This window comes from Streptopelia decaocto (assembly GCF_964273445.1).
Source record: "Streptopelia decaocto genome assembly, chromosome: 5".
In the NCBI taxonomy this organism is placed as follows: domain Eukaryota; kingdom Metazoa; phylum Chordata; class Aves; order Columbiformes; family Columbidae; genus Streptopelia; species Streptopelia decaocto.
This window is the reverse complement of record NC_138659.1, coordinates 22,407,260-22,422,572: the sequence shown is the minus strand read 5'-3', so window position 1 is coordinate 22,422,572 and position 15,313 is coordinate 22,407,260.

The window sequence follows — 15,313 nt, the reverse complement described above, 5'->3', positions numbered from 1 at the left end:
ATATATTCCGCTATAGCCTTAATCCTTAGCTGACATTTCCCATAAAGATTCTCTGCCTTGAGGCAACCAGCTTGACCTTGAATCTGCCCAGACAGAGCTTGTAATTATATGTTTTGAACTACTAATACCTCACTTGTAGGTGCTCTTCATGTGTTCCCTGCAAAATAGAGATCACCATGCTCTGGGATTGCTCAGTGGAGTGCAAAAAGAGTCAACAAATTCCATAAGAGAAAAACCTTAAAATGAAATGAGAATTTTTTCTAACCAATCCTTATATTTCAAGATGTTCTTTTACATAATGAAATAAAATTGAAATTGTGTCTATTTACTACATGTGTCTATATGACTAAAGTATTAGATTTTAGGGATGCTTAAACTAATAATGCATGGCTGCTGTTTTGGGACATGCACTTTGATCCGTGCAAAAATGAGCATAAACATGGTCACAGTCTGTCCCTTAAGTGGGATTTTTGGTTGAAGTTCAAAAATTTGTTTCAAAATAAACACATTCTTTCCAAGAGGTTCACAGAAATTACCTTTTGAGGTGAGAATTGAACAGCAGTAAGAGGTGATATTTCCCATCTACACAGAGCTCTTCAAGAGCTTCCAGGTAGAGGAGAGATCCAGGTTATTTATTATTTGCAGCATAACTCTACAACATCTATCAAAATAACAGACGATGATAATCTTCCTTACAAACTTGATTCTAGGGGGATAAAGATTGAATGTGCATCTTTAGAAGAAAGCCAAAAGAAACACTGTTTTAGAAAACTACCCTCAGGAGTCTATGAACGAGCCCAAACCTACCTTATGTGTGCCACTGAAAATTACTTCTAGCTTTCCAGTCAATTTTAAGCATTACAAGAGTAATGTTCTTTTGGCTGGATCCCTCAGTACAGATGAGCTCCTAAGCTCTTTAGCTGGCCCCTCCTTCTGCCCAAGCTTGCAATATCCCAGTGGATGCTATAAAGAAATTACATTGCACAGCCAGAAGCTTCTTTAACAAATTTGAACTCTACAAATGAAGCTACTTCCCCCCACCTCACTCCCAGGAGCAAACTTCGTGCTGTAACTCAGGGGACTAAAGCTCTTTGCAACCTCATGTTGGTTGACAGTGCCCAGAGCTGCTCACAGCTACCAGACCTGATTCTGTGCATTGTTGACAGAAACCTGAAGTAACTCTGTCATAGTTATACATATATAGATTTGGGGTACTTATGCGAGTTCCGAATAAGTGAACACAGAGGACCCAACTCTATAAACTGAGGATCATGTTCCATATATTAAGTCCTAGCCACACTGAGTTATTAATGTTAATTTCCCTATGCTGCAGGCTGGAAGGATCACAATCGGTAACTATGAAGTGTGGTCTATACGCACACGGCTCTCAGAGCCATGGTTTACAAGCACCTGTGGACAATTCCCTGGCAACATTAATCTCACTCAGCAGAAAAACTTGCAATGAAATCTACCAGTACCCTCTGAAAGAACTGTTATGTCAGGACTTCAGAAGAGGGAGAACTCTCTCTTACATTAAAATCCCAGCTCAAGCAGTGTCTTTCTGCTCTCACTGAGTTTCATGCAATCTGAAGAAAGCGTAACTGTGTTGTTTCCACACTTAAGCTACTGTGTCATCCCATATTTACCTGCCAGAACACAACCCAGCCCTCTTCCCAGGCAGCGCAGACCCTGCCAGGTTCTGATGAAACATGTATAGAATCTACCCACCCACAACAGACAGCTGACATCTACAAGCCCCAGCAGGTTCGTCCCTGGAGCAAGGCCAGTTTCGGTGCTTCCTTTTTGGAAAGTGCTTGCTTTACTCCAGCAGAACAAGAAATACTAGATGTGCTGTTGGTTAACTTTTCCATGGTCTTATTATACTTGTACAGGTTTGGTAGAGGTTTACCCTATTACTGTTCTTACCAATGCCACACTGACTTCTACTCTATGTCCACCCTGTAGCTCAATATATTTGTCAGAATGAGGTATCAGCTGAGCAAGCCTTGCCTCATTCCCAGCGTGGGAGCCGAACTGCTGATCAAAGAGCTTTCAGGCTCTGTTATTATGTACCTGCTGATGGCCAGACAAAAGACCAAACTATAGATCATGAATACTGCTTCTTCAGCAACTTACTTTCTCATATATTAGTTAGTTTTTTCCTAGTGTTCATCATGGTCTCCAATCCTAATGATCTCTTTCCTGTTTTATGTGTTCTTCAGGTTACATTTATAATGAGATCTCTTCCAGAAGTTCAAGCATGATCTATTTGAATGTTTCCAGAAGTACTGAGGCACATCTATAAGTTAGACATGAAATAGTACCAAAAGTAAAACCAAATCAGACTAATCAAAACCAAGGACTGGGCTTCCTGTATGTTTTTCTATGGGTTTGTTTGTTTTTGTTTTTTTCTGGTCTTAAATACCCTTCCTGGGGTTAATTTTCTGCTTATCTCGCTCATTGTCAGACCTATAGCCTAGAAAAATCTCCCACTACCAGACATGTTTTTCTGACAATTTCCTATGACTGCTCATCAGAAACAACAGTTTACTCTCATATTTTGTGTGTTCAGGACCATGACCCACTATGCTTTACCTTTCCCATTAAATTTTGTAACCTTTCCAACTGAGAAATGTTCAGTACCCATCCCAAACTGGAAGGTATTGTTAGAAAAAACAACACTATAAATACCACAAAACAGGCTATTGTCTAGAATAAATACAGACAGCTCTGTTAAAAAAATAAGTTATCTATTTACAGCTAAAGTCAAGGGAGTGGAAGGCTAAATCAGTCCAACTAGCTCTAGATGATCTTTGGTCACAGTAAGCATTGAATCATGGTCTGTCATTTAAAGTATATTAAATACGTGTTTTCTAGCAGTGCACTTTGCCCGGTATAGATAAGGTCTCTAACATTATCAGAAAAGGTAGCACATACAAAACATCACAGTTTCAAAGTCAAACCTTTCAGGAAGGGCCCTTTTATTTTCTTAGTTTGTAAGCTCACCCCTGGCACCATTGCCTGCCCAAGTGTTTGTAATGACCAGATCACAAGGTGCCTCATTGCCTGTAAAAGACTCTGTACAGACTGTGTGCCGTTAGCGGTCCGTTCTCTGAAAGAAGGAGGGGTTATTTACAGATATAAGTGCATAAGGGGAATATCCGGATTTGTGGATTTTACAGTCAGATACACACTTTGCTGATACGTACAGACAGCTAGAGAGAGGTGTTCTCTTCTGCCCAGTATTGTGGCTTGTGTTGTATTTACACCATACAATAATCTAACAACAACAACTACCACTTATCAGGGCAGAAGGAATTCAATACCAACAAGAAGCTCAGTTATTGACAAGTCACATTTTTTATTTCAAAAGCCAATAAACAGCCCCTCTGAAAACAAGAGAACTTGTGGTTGCTCCTTGCACAAATAGGTGTTTGCTGCCCACAGAACAGCTCTTCCACTGCTGTTAGAGGCAGTTTCTACATCTCTTTGTTTGGAGCTCCCTGTCCTAGGTCTTCAGAAAACTGGCTGTAAGCATCACAGGAGCTGACTGAGCCCTCTTGAAAATCTACCCTGGTGTGCTGAGCCTGTCATGCAAGCAACGCATTTGTAAATAGCAGTTGTGCCTGCTGCAGCCAACATCCTTGTCACAAAGATTAAACGGAGGCAGTGACACTGCTGCAATATAACAGAGATGGTGATTCTGCCAAGCTGCAGAAGTCCTGTTCCTCCCAGACAGATAGTTCATCTTCATGCCAACAGGCTGACCCCTAAGGAAACCCTGAATGCAGGGAGACAAGGCTTTACCAGAAGCTCTGCTTACTGTCTGCATTTTCTGCTGCATATCAAACCAGCCAGGGTCTGCTGTGACTGAGGAGAAATTTGATGGCAGCCCCTGGCTCAGCCTCCAGTCTCCCAGGGTGAAAAGTGTCACTTCTCATCACCAAAACAAGTGCTGTCAGCTGCTAATGCGTACCATCAGTCTGGTTGCTGATTTAGAAAGGGCACTAGATGAGATCTGAACTACAGCCCTCTGTAAAGATAGTCAGACCACTCTATTCAAACAGTCTCAGCATGCAAAGAATTGTGAAGTCAGCCAAGCTGCACAGAGACATTTTATGTGAGATACTCAGTCACACGACAGGACCCCTTGGCAAACTGACAGGGACAGGTTGCTTTTAGCAAGTGCCGCTACTCCTGAAAAAGGATGGTGATACATAAAATGATTAGTATAGGAGACTATTCAAGGGCAAATCACATTTGCTAATGATGACTATAGTATATTAGCTTGCTGCTGGGTCTGCATCTTCCAAAACAATTCATTAAAAAGATTAAGTTATGGAGACCAGTAAGGCAGAGCAGCCTATTGCAACAGAAATAAAATAGAACAGAGGCACCATCTGAAAGACAGGCAGCTCATACTTCACAGTGAGCACTTGCTTGGGACTTCCAGGGCTTTCAACAGGAATCATGCAGCTGTTTCAGCTCTCTGCTGCATTTTGGTAGCACTGTTTTGGCAATATTCCATTATCACTATGTCCAGTTGCAATTGCTATTTTGCATAGATATCTGTAAGTCAAAAAATCTGTTTAAAGGATGTTTGTTTGTTTGTTTTCCTCTGATGTTTATTTTACCAAATGACCAACAATCATTTTGGCTAGTTTCTGAATCCAGACTCATCTAAATGGCTGTGAAGGAGCTGTCCATAATCAATAACGGCACTCCTTCCCATGAGCTAGGAAAGGACTATTATCCCCATCTGTCAGATAGGAAGCAGGAAATACACAGTGGAACAGGTTGATTTTCCTGATTTACAGAAACTCATTCACACTTCATCTAGGCTTGTGATAAGACAGTGAAGTGACAGAGTCTTCACACTTACATTTCATTACCCGTACCACTAAACAACCCATAAATCCAGTCCCCATTTGAAAAATCACTGTTTCTGGATTATAAAAGACAGCTTAACATGTACAAAGTTCCACAAAGAAGGTTGCAAGCAAGTGGATTCAACAACTGTCACAACAAACACATGCTGTAAATATGTTCTGTAAACAGTACAGTAGGACTGTAGATGCTGTTATAATATTGACAGCTGACTGCCAAAAACACCACCTTCCTGTGACAAATAGCAAATTTGGATATGTCACATTTTTAAAAAATTTCTTCCAGTGGTGTGAAAATTCAGAAGAAAACTGAAAAACTATCAATATGATACCTTTTTAAATTGTCCTGTGAGCAATGTTTTCAATTATTCATTAAGAAACTTGTTTCTAAATAACTTGAATAATTTTACCTGCCTTCATTCATCTAATAGTAGTTACAAAACACTGATAGATAAAGAGATAAACCTACTGTTTAGGTATCAATCTTAAATAAATTTAGTTTAATGGAAGAGTCTTACTCCCACCTTCACTCTTTTGCCTTTTGACAGTATTTAAGTGAATGCTGGTTATGAGCACACAGTCTGGTCATGTTCCAGATCACCCCATGCCAGTGAACTTTCATCTTTACTCTTTAGCTCTCACAATCTCTGTTGGCTTTCTGTAAATTCAGTTCCTAATTAAGGTATCAATGAAAATTTATCTTCTCTATTGCCTTTCCCAGAAGTAACATCAAGTTAAGAGTGAAAGAATTTATTTCCCATGTATTGGTACTCACTATGTCACTTATTAGATCTTGTATCAGCCTACCCGACACTTTGGCTGGAACTGATGACAGACTGACAAGCCAAAAACATCTGAGTCATATTATCTACCTCTTTTAATGGCAATGCACATTTCTGTCAGGAATTTTAAACTGCAATATATGCTAGAGAATAAATCATTTTCTGTTGAAGACTACACTTCTACTTATCATACTAAAGAATGGTGAAGAAAAAACTATTCCTCACCATTCAAGAGAAAGTGATATCTGCAAAGGAGAGAAACCACAGCCAAGGCTTTAAGGTTTTGTGGTAGCAGCTACTACTGTCCCAAAGGAAAATAGAGATCTCCAGCTATTCCTACATAATGCTTTTTTTGGTACTGATGGAAGCCTTGCAAACTGGAGCTTGAAAGGAAAGAAAAAACAAACAAAACACACATACACCCCTGATCAGACAAATCTAACTGTTTTTTAATTAAGCAGACTAGAGGCAGATGCCATGAGAGACTCTCTGTAAACTTCCAAAGTGCTGAGATTAACCCAGGCAGACTACTAATTTAGCCTACAGATAAATGAGAATACAGGACAGATCTCAAACTGTTCATTAATCATCCTATATCTACATGGAAAGAGATGGGACCTTGTTCATGAATTGTTGTAAACTTTTTCATTATTCAGAAGCGCACAATTATTTAGAATCATTAAATTACACAATAATTGAATAATCAAAGATATACAAGCCAAATAATTAAAATAATTCTTATTCCATTTCCATAACTGAAACTGGTGGTATCTAGATATTAGAGGTAACCATAAATTAGAGAGATTAGTCATTGTCTCACCAGCTAGGAGTGTTCCTGTCAATCAGACCAAAGTTTGTCGGCTAATCACTCAAAAGGTCAAGTAAGTAAAGGCAAAACTAGATAAAAAAATACAGCTAAGAGGTTAATCTAGGATAATAGGTTGTAGGATTCATTCAAAGCATTCAGATGGAAATATATGGAGACGGGAAAAAAAAAAAAAGGCAGAACAGAAAGTGGATCTGAAAGTGTTGATTTAGCACAGGAGGATTTGTGGCAGTCTCTAGTATATTTGCCTTTCATACCAAATGTTTTTGACAAGCTACACTACAGGTAGCTTTTACCTACAGGAAACAGAAAACCACAAGTGACTCAGTACTTCCAAGAAAAGGTTAATTAGAGAATTGAATGTAATTTTCTAGTAAAGAAACAAGAAGAGTTGTTTTGTTGTTTTACATTTCTCTTTGAAAGCTCTACATAACCAGAATAAAATACTAATTGCTTCAGTCATGCTCATGATCTTTCAAAGTATGTACTGTACATTTATTCTTGTATTATTCATGTCATTTTCAAACCTGGCATTTAATTTCACTCACTCAGTGACAGTCCTACACCATAAACATTATACACAACACAACCTAAGGAACCAGTATGTAAGGAATATTTTCAGAACGTTCTCAGAGCACTTAAATCTGCTCTGAGGGTTTCCTAATGGCCTAGGTTAGGGACAATTAAACTGGGGTTCACACAGTGGTCAGTTTTGGCTGCAGCCTGTGAGTGCAACCCATGCACACAGAGCTGGCACCCTGCAGAGTGGGACCTGCCACACCAAACACTGACAGAGGAGAACAGATCTGCTCAGGGTTTATAGGATTAATATAGGATAGGAGAAAGATTGAGGATTAGGATAATGTCTGGGAGAAGTGGGAGGAAGAGACAGAGGCTGTGGCTCAAACAAGGTTTTTTGGAAAGCAGACGTCGTTTGGAGAAAGTACCAGCTGGCAGCTTGGTTTTGCTGACACTATCATAATAATAAAGCAATTAAGACAAAAGGCTGCAGTCAAAGGAATAGGGGGTTAGAAGAGTTGTTTTAACCCCTAGCAGGAACCACTGAACAAACCTGTTCCACTACCTGCACTGTCAGTTTTAACTGCTGATTTACATATGGCAGCAAGCAACTGGCAGCATTAGCTCAGCTCTGGACAACACAGTCAGTGCAAGCACAGAACACCAACAGCTCTGAACATCCCAAACACACACCTGCACTGGTTTTTCAGGACAGGTCCCAACATCACAACCTGAACATAAACTAAGCTAAACATATCCAAGAGTTGCGGTAATGCGTAGAAATTGCTCCTTTTCTGATCTATGGTGCAATTCTGAAGAATTCATGCACATACCTTAAAAAAAAAAAAAAATGTTTTAACCCAGCTTCAGAAAGCCATTGATCAGATCTCACAATAAGGGGAACTTGTTTCTGAAGTACTCTGAAGCCAAACGATTACTTCAAAAGCCATTTTCTGCCTCTGTTAAGAGCAGGTAACCCTCAAGACATCACTTAACTGCAGAAATTGTTCAACTTGTGGTGGTGATGGCAAGTACTCTTAAAAAATGCAAATTCATTTTTATTTTATTTCATCTACTGTACTAGAACCAGTAGTCAAAATGGGAACCTGAAATCATGGCCTATCAGTATTTTTAACTGAGATATTTACAGAACTATGAAACTAATGAAAAGCTAAGAGATTGTATAAGAAATAAGCATATATCATTCAAAAGGTATGAAAGTCTCTATGTATGAGCAACACATTTTAAATGAAAATGTGTCAGCCACAAAATAAATTTCATACTGGTAAAAATAACTGATTCTGAATAATAAGATCTTGCTCTATGACCTTTCTTAGGACTAAAAAGAACTAAGGTCCCTCAGCTGTGTTTCATCTGACATTTCCTTCAGATAGATCATTAGGGCCCAAAAGCTCCTTCCTCTACTAGCTAGAGATCCAAACTGATGTTATTGAAGTTGTTTGATCTAATTTCAGTTCTTCAGTTTCTGAGCTATAACATCAAACAGCTCAATAATAAATCAGTGTAAGAGTTATTGAGATCTATGGCTTAAGTTCCAAGCAATACTTAGATAAGTGGCTGTCTCCTAAGAGTATCAAGTGTTAACATGAACCTACATGAACATACCATATACTTCATACAACTGGAGAAAGGGTATTTAAATAAAAACCACTCAAATCTCAGCAGAAAAGAAATACATGCTTAAATAAATTTATTACTAACTTTCTACTGGTGTTTGAAGTATAAACTATGTGAAAATATGTTGACACTTACCCTGACATGTTCCTTCAATGAAAGGACAGATTACACCGTGTGCTACTCATTCCTTGGTTCTTCTCCCATTGCCGATGGTCCACTGGAAACTGGAAACAGAAAACTTGTCATACAAGTGCTGAGCAGCCATGAGATAATGACAATTTTTTGTTACAATCCTGAGCTGCATTAACCAGAATAAGAGAACAGACCAACTAAATTAAAGGATAATAGCAGTTAACTAGAACTGCTAGGCTGTTTTTGATTTTTTTTTTTCAAACAGCAAAATGAGTTGTGTCCAATCCAGTGATGATTACAAGAAAGAAACACGAATTAAGTTTCTAACTGAAACCCCAAGAACTGGCTTCTTGAAGTCTCCTAACTCCATTACCTGTAAGTCTGAGAATATAGCTAGATTCCCCTTAGAGGAAGCCACTGTAATACTTTGTGAAGTAAGAAACTACCTGTCAAGTTCCTTTCCCAGATTAACACTATGCATCAAAACCCTTTTCAAAGAGTCATTTCACCTACAAGATAAATGCAATGACATTTTCAAATGTAAAAATCCTTCACTAAAATAGATAATTAAAAGAGCATCCAACTCCAGCCTTCAAAAGCCATCAGTCTCCAGGTGCATTTGGACAGTGAGAAATCTACACAAAGACTATAATGGATCTCCCAAACAACCAAAGGTCCTGCTTGCTAGGCTGAGGAGAAATTTGCAAAGAGACTCTTCAGAAATTACATCTAATTAAGGAGCTGCAGATTAGCTTGGCCTTCCTGATGTCACTGGGTAAAAAACCAGTCCACAGCTGATATGACAAGAAAAGAGCTTTTATAGTCCCAAAAATATTCTTTTCATGCAACTTGTGGCCGGATAATTTTTTTGCATTATTCATAAATGGTGATAAAATATTAACCTTTGATCTGCCAACACAGTGTTTGAAAGGTCTATTCAGCCTTCAGGTGGACAAAAAAAAAAAGTTTCCACACATTGTGTTAAATAGTCTGTAAATGTAAATTTATACTAACAGTTTAGTTTATCTAAGAGTTTACCACCACTTCCCTTTCTTCCTACTCCTCACTCCTCTTCCACTGCCCTTTCCCCCACTTTGCATTTTCCAGTAGCCACAGATCCACCCTCTACCCTCCTCCTTTACCACGTTTTGGCACTCATCAGATGTGCCTGGCCAATGATGGGACTCAGTAGCTCAGCAATAGCCACCTTTTTGCTGGGTTAGATCCCTGTTAGCATAGTGAGTGGATTCAGCAAGCAGACAGACAAGTAAGCTGTGGGGACACATGTCCAGGACTAGGAGGCAAGGATGCCTCTTTTCAGTGCCACACAGCCACTAGATCAGTTCAGATTGCTCATGTAATTTCCCCCTAGTGAATACCAAGCAAACAGATACCACTCAGAGGATCTACTTCAGATTCAGGTGAAAAGCAGGAAGTTATATTATCATCTTTCTGGTAAGACAATGTAGCTATGAAACAGGTCTGAAATCCTGACAATCAAATCTTACAAGAAAAATAAAGGAAACCATACCAGACCAAGTTTTTTTTGCTCCTAGTTAATAATCACCACTCAAAGGTAAGGGGTTAGGTAAAGATATAGTGCTATGAGAAGCAGAAGTGAAATACTTGAATCTGTTGAAAGACATATGTTGGTGACACACTGTCACAGGCATCTGAATGACTGTTCAGCTCCAGCTGCTCGCGCTGTATCGCTCAGTGCTCCTTGTAGCAGGCGTCAGCCATCCCGCCCGAGTCCCCATGTTATTCGGATGACCTACCCAGCACTGCAAACAAACAGGAGACAGCTGAAGTTCACAGTTCAAATGACTGACAAGTTGGGAGTTTCTCAGCCACCGCTTCCAAATAACAAACTCCTCAGCAAAAAAGATAGGTCTTCTTCATTGAAGAAAATAGGCCTGGACTTGCAACAAGTGTTATCTGCCATAAATAATCTTATCAGTCCCGCTAACAATAAAGGTTTGCATAATCTTATCCTGTATTTTTTCCATTAATACTTGGAAAGGTTTACGCAAAACAAATTGTATGTGAGATATTTTTTGCCCACCCACAGGGCAGGATACTGAGTATCTGGAAGCACAGGAAGGATTGCCAGGGTCTGAGGTCATCATGTTTGCACGGCAGTTTCGAGTTTCAGATAAATAGCCAAACATACATGCTTATTATACACATCAGTCTAAGGTTTCTCATGGTCCCTGGACCACTGTGGTAAGGTAAGCCTGAGGCCTGCAAGATGGCTGAGTTCATCTAGCAACTCACTGCTGCCAAAAGAATACCATCTCCCAGACAGAATTCATTCCTTTGTACTCCCTACTGTTACTGCTCATCTCCCTTTAAGCTCACTGGCAGAGCAGAGATCATTTATTCGGGAGTTTAAGGGTTTTTTGTTTGTGTTTTGTTTTGGTCATTTTTTTTTAAATAATTATTATATTTTATATATATAACATATATTTAAATTGCTTTCCTGACAGATTAGCAAATTCAATTGGTTCACAGGGTAGTCAGAAGGAAGAAAGTGGTTGGAACTGCAGGTGAAGAATGCAGTAATTCCTCTTTGCTCTGCTGAAAGCAATCAGATAAGGTTCATCCCATCTTGCAGAACACCAGAGCTGCAGTGTTCAGGGCAGACCTTGCTACGGGCAGAGGCTGGTTAGGCAGCTTCCCAGGGGAACAGGGTGAGCACCCTGCCCATGCCTCGGGAAATGGGAATCAGCTGATGTAACCTACAAAGTTTCCATTCTTCAGCCTGCAAACAAGAGTTTGTTCATCAGAAAAACTTGCTAAATGGCTTCACCACCTTCGGTCTTGTCCCTGCCCCTTCTGCCAGGCCCCCAGCTCCAGAAGAAAGGTTTTCTCCTAAATAATTCCTACTTCAGGTCTGTCTTCTAGACAAATCACCTATACTTCCAAGGCTTTCACCAGCAGCACTTGTACTCAGAGAAGTCACATCTGGCACAAATCACTTACAAAAATACATCTGCAAGGCCCTAATTTCGCTCTGCAATCCTACCGAGGCCTGTTGGACCCAACCGCCACTACTGTTCTCTTTCTGTTCTCCAAGAGCATCAGAGAACAAGAATCACGAGAATATGTCATGGAGTTTACTTGTCTATGGATAGCAAGTACCCATGTAAGTTTTGTTACTTTCCCCACAATTTGGCCCTGGTTATGGGGTATTTGGTTTCGCTTAATGGAACACAACCAAACCACACAACCACTAAAGCTGTTTCTCAGAGCCCTGCTAAAAATTCCCCACGCAGTTGGCTGGGTAGGATTTAAAACTCTGCACTATTCTTAGAAGCGCGTATCTACAGCAGTTGGAAAATGCTGGGTTGCAAGCAATGCATTCCACAACATGTTTAAGGCTCTGATCCTGAGTATTTCAGAGTCTTTGTGGTTTTAAGTTTACATTAAAAGAAAAAAAAAAACCCACACCACACCTACACACAAAAAACCCCCACACAATCTTATCACTTATCCAGGCACCTGAACACATTCCATTAACAATCTCACATTTAATATCATCATAGTAATTATACTTCAGCTATTCACTAAAGTGCTGAAGTGTGATTTCTAAATGAGAGACAACAGAGTTTGTTAAAGCTGCTGTGGAAAACCACAAACATTCAGAGTTTCATAAACATTTCCGAAATACATGAGGCCAAGAATTTACAAGTGTCTGGGAACATGAGAAAAGCTACAAAAAACATGTTTAACTAATCAAAAACTAATCAATAAACATTGACAAAGTTTACTGTGTAATTTTCAAAAATACGTGCAACATCATCTGCATTTAGCATAATGGCATTTGTAGCTCAGCTCCACTATGCATATGGTATACACACCTACCACAGAAGAGACAGCAGAGCCTGAGCTGCATTCTAAAACTTCTCTACAATATTGGAAGATATCTGACAAGCAGATTTATTATAAAATATGATTAAAATAATAAATGCTTTTTAAACAGTTGAAGGCAATGACCAACAGCTGTTTCTTTAGTTTGATGTTAAAGGCTTAATATATTCATAATTATGAATAGCAACAGGAAGGGAGTTGTACCAACTGAAACATAATAGTTCAAGGCTTTTCCTCACAGAGATTCAGGGTGTGTCTACTCAAACAAGCAAAGCAGGTAGTATTTAGCTTCATAAAAGAGTATAAAACTGAGATACTCTGATATTGTTTTCCTTCAGTGAGAGGATCCAAGAAATTTCTAAAGTTGAAAGACCTGCCCAGTAGGGAATTACTTCTTCAAAATTTGCCTTCAAGGTAAAAGTTTAATCCTTCCTGAGAGCTGGCAGTTTTTGTTATGAACTTCTTCTAAGCCTAAAAATGTACACACATTTTTTAATTTCTAATATTGTATGATTTGGTGGAGAGATAGGAGGCTTTTTTTCTTCTTTTTCACCCTGTTTTATTACATATCTTCAAGCATACTGGCTAATATAATCTGGATTCTGACTAAAGTATAAAAGAAAGAATCTTAAATTTTATTCACCTGATAAGGGTCAAGCAATCCCACATGTTAAACGTGGCATTAAAGATTTAGTGACCAACAGAAACTGAGAGACTAGAAAGCCATAGATGTATGAGCCACAGAAATAAAAAACAATGAGAAAGTCTCCCACAGACTTGCTACACACAACTAGTCTTAGTTACATATATCCCTAGATGCAATATTTAAACAAGTACCCATAAAGATACCCAGTATCTTAAACCATTAGTAATAATTTTATCTATATTAAATATAGATTTGCATGTAGACACGTCTATAAAATTATATTCTGAGGATAGTTTATAACTCCACTCCTCTAGGTTATCATCAATTCAAAGCTTGTTTTCCCCTTTATTAACATACATTTTTCATGAAACACCTTCCAGTTTAGATTGGAATTTGTGACTTGATGGATACAAGAAAATATGTTCTTTATAATATGAAAGAAATCTAGTTAAAGTAAAACAAATTTAATGCAATAGGTGCTGCTTCTGGCTAGTACTCTTCCTCTGAACTTCAAACTTTTTATTTACTGAGGTCCAAGTTTTCCGTCACTGAGAAGTTTACCTGTCTGCAGCTTTTTAGCTAAAAAAAAATACAATAGCACCAAGATGAACCCCAAAAGAGTTCTTTAGCTGGTGTACCCTAGACAAAAGCTGTTTGCTGCTTATTCTGCAACATGAAAACACTGTTGACTGAAACAGCTGGAAGTACTTTGCAGACCAATGCCTTCAGCTTTGAAGGCATTAAACCAGCCCTTGAGTGAGACAAACTTGTTTCTTTGGGAAATAACATACAGCTAAAGAGAAAGTCTTTCAAAAGAAAAAAAAAAGGTATAAGCTGTGTTTTCAACTGATAACAATCTGATCAAATCCATTCACTTCAAATACATCTTCCAAAAAGTGAAAGCTTCATGGTCCTTACCTTTAACGAGATGATGATTCTTAGAAGCAATTGTTTACTACTACAGTAACCTATAACTCATTGTATATGTATTAGGTTAATGACTTGTTTGAAAAGAAACCCCAGTCCCATGAGTAAGAGTAGAACTGAGGATGCTTTTGTTTGTAGAGCATGGCCAGGGACAGCCGCTACAGTTCTAAAGTGACAGGACTTTTCCATGCCAGTACTCAGACTTTGCTCCAGAAATGGACAATGGAACATGCATTTCCAGCTGTGAAAGTGCCTCTGTGGTTCTGCTTCTAGATTATGGTTCAAGATATGGCTTTCTTCTAAATTCCCACCCATTTTTCTTTAAGACTTCATAATGCAACTGTTTCACCTTGTGCTTTAGATTCTCATTATTACTCCTACATTAGGTACCCAGCACAAAATTGAAATTAACAAAGGAAGAAATGAAGCCAAAAACATCCAACCTGTATGACTCATCATGTGATCCAACAAACATTTTCTGCATAACTGAGCGAATCTGTTCTGCCAAAAGGAAAATAATACAGTTGCCAGCCACAGTTTTGCTCAAACTTGCAGAATGGGTTGGTAGTTTCCTCTGGATATATTTCTGACAGGCAAGTTCTGAAAAACCTTGTTCCAAGAATCCCATGGACTGCAAACACAGCTGTTCAGATTCACTGATCTAACCTACAACACCGTGGATACTCCTATTGGTGAAGCAGGCTTAAGGGACAGACAAAATGACAGCTGGTCCATTTCTTCTCTTGCACATAAATCCCATTTAGAATAGGATTAAGATAACTGGAAAATAACCTATTGACTGAACAACAAATCCCTCCTAGCAAGGGGATATATATGATTTAAACAATTTGAAATGTTAAAAGTGTGCTTTAAATACTTTCTTAGTAATGATCAGTTAAAAAGAGAACTAACATTTTAGGAACCATCTTCAGGTTACTTCAAAATCTAGAGGTTTAGTTTAGAAAAAGACACATTATTGTCCGTAAATATGTAACATCCAAAAGTAATGTTTTTAAAAGCATTTAAATATTTTGGAGCATAAAGAAAATATTTTAGAACATAAAAATTTAAAGCAATGCAATCC